This window comes from Chenopodium album, chromosome 2 (genome assembly GCF_948465745.1).
Source record: "Chenopodium album chromosome 2, dcCheAlbu1.1, whole genome shotgun sequence".
NCBI lineage: Eukaryota > Viridiplantae > Streptophyta > Magnoliopsida > Caryophyllales > Amaranthaceae > Chenopodium > Chenopodium album.
Window position 1 is genome coordinate 62,752,624 of NC_137835.1, and position 2,830 is coordinate 62,755,453.

The window sequence follows — 2,830 nt, forward strand, 5'->3', positions numbered from 1 at the left end:
CAACGAATAGCAGCAGCAAAAGCAAAATAGGGAAGACCCGACTCTAGTGCCAGATAACAAGGCTGTCGCCTGGCAATAGAAGAAAAGCGCGGCGCTAGAGTTCCAGCAGGTGCCAGTGCGGCGACTCAATGCATAACCCCCATATTAGATTATGCGGACCTCAAACAGCAATTTCAGGATCCTTGGTACGCCTGTTAGCCCCTATAAGCAATTTGACATGATTTAGTAATTGGCTCGATTACAATCACATAAAGTGATCGACCTGATAGACGATCGTCTCACTTAGCTTAAGCGCCTAAGCATTGGCTCATTACAAGCACCAAGGCAGTGGTTCAAAAGCAAGCACTTATACGATAATTTTTTCCAAGATTGGATTGTCATTCCCAACTGACAATATTTCCAAATATGGATTGTCGCGCATCTTCTTCAACGACAATTTTTCCAAGATTGGATTGTCATCATTGACAAAGTTTCCAAGCGTGGATTGTCGTGCTCCTTCTCTATTTGGCAATTTTTTCCGAGATTGGATTGTCATACACCCAATTTCCATATGGCAAAATTTCCTTAAATATTGTCGTAGGTCTCTACTCATCATAAGTTTTGGCAAAGGTTTCTCAAACGTGGATTGTCATTCATTTCAGTAAGTTGCAAATTTTCCCAAAGTGGATTGTTGGTCAACTCTTTTTTGCAAATGTTCCAAGACGCGGATTGTCAATAGTGGCAATATTTTCCTAAAAGGATTGTCGCATAACGTTGGCAAATTACCAAGATGTGGATTGTCCATCGTAGCAAAGTTCTTATGACAGATTGTTACGAAGTATCGACAACTTTTCCCAAAATTGGATTTTGGCAAATTTTCCGAGATATGGATTGTCGCTTCATTGTAGCAACATTTCCAAGGATGGATTGTTATGAAGCATTGACAACTTTCCCTAAATCGGATTGTCATACATCATACAAGAGTTGTGTTGGCAACTATTCCCAAAGAAAAGAGGATTGTCATCACCCAAATTATCGCAACAAATGAGGATGGCTTCAGGCGGAGCAATCTTTAATCATGTTCCCTGGCTTGTGGAAGATGGTCATAAGGCTGTAGAAGATTGTTTCAGGCGAAGCAATCTTCGATAGTATTCTCTGGCTTGCAGAAGACTATCACAACAGAAATTGGAGGCAGTTACAGGCGTAGCAGTCTTCAAGCGGTACGGTATCCCCTAGCTTAAGGAAGATCGTCAAACAAAAAAAGAAGCTCTTTGTTCAGAGACACGTGAACATATCCAAAAAAATCTCTATTTGTTCAGAGACGAGTGAACATCAAAACAACAAGATGGAGTTCCTTAGCTTGTGGAAGGTTGTCACAACAATAATGCAACACAAATCGGTTACCTCCCAGAGACGTGTGCTCGACGGTGCAAGATACGCATTTCTTAACTCTTTTATCTATTTTAACTAAATATAGTTTGCAAGTATCGGCGTTACAAGAATGATTTAGGATCGCAGAACGTTCTGAATCATTCTCCGTCCCTATCGCTACTTTGACTTTTGTTTTCGAAACTTGCGTTTCTCCAAACTCAGTCAAAGTGGGGGCTTCTGTAGACACCCATTTGTGTCTCCCCAAAACCAAACCCGGTGATGTGTACCTTTCACGTCGAATCATAATCGAATGAAGTGAAAGTGTGGAAAGTCTAGTGTTGCTGTTAGTTTTAATTTCTTCTCTTTCTCTCTGTTTTTGAAAACCTATTTTAAGAAAACCTTCAATCTATTTGGTTTAGTCCACGGAAAGGGTCCAATAATGGTGTAGTTGGGTCGCGTTTGAAAAAAGCTTTCCAAAGATATATTATAAGCCCAATTCCGACGAATAATGAGGAAGTTATGGCCAAATTACTAAATTGGGCCCGATTTGATCTTTATATGCGGCCCAATGATCTAGAAGAGGAGCTATATTTGTTTATCATTCCTAATGCAATTAGGATTGATTATAGTCTTCTAGAATCTTCTAGAAGGTTCTTTTGAATCCTATATTGATTAGCATTGATAATTGACTTTTAAGAGGTTTAATTAGAATAAAAGAAGCGTTTTTAAGGAAATTATAGTTTTACCCTCTCGTACGCTTAATTTTTATCAAAATATGAAAACGCGTGGAAAATTGATTGCAGCTCCGTACGACACGTCTGTCGCCTGGCGACAGACCTGGCGTCTGGCGACAGCCCTGTCCTATTTCAATTATTTAATTTAATTCTTTGATTTTATATTTTCCTTGAAGTTACTAACGTGTGTATTTTGTTATTAGAAAGAAATAAGAGGCATCCAAGTAAGTGCTTTAATTGTTTAATTGATATTATGATATAGAAATCATGTTTAGATTGTTATTTTGATTCCTAGTATCATGTTTAGGATGTTTTATTGTTTCATAGTATCATGTTAGGATTCTTTTCTTAGTATGATATTTAGGGTGATTTGCTTATATCAATTATGATTTCTATGGTGCTTCCTATTTTCTTTCCTAATATTCATGTTAGTATCATGTTCGGGCTAATTGATCTTTAATGTATAGTGACATACTAGGGTTTGCTATTAATCTTGTAAGTATCATGCCTAGGATCTTGCTATTAATATTATGCTTTAACGTGATTGTGATAATTATGATTATGATTATTATTATTGTTATTATGTTGCTTGCTTATATTTATGTTTATTGCTTGATCACGCCTTTTATAAAGGGAATTGGTACTTGTAATCACGCTTAATAAGATAATTAATAATCTTGTTTATGGTTAATTTGATTATAATTCAAGTGATCGCCAATAATAGATTTATTTGTGCATTAATATTC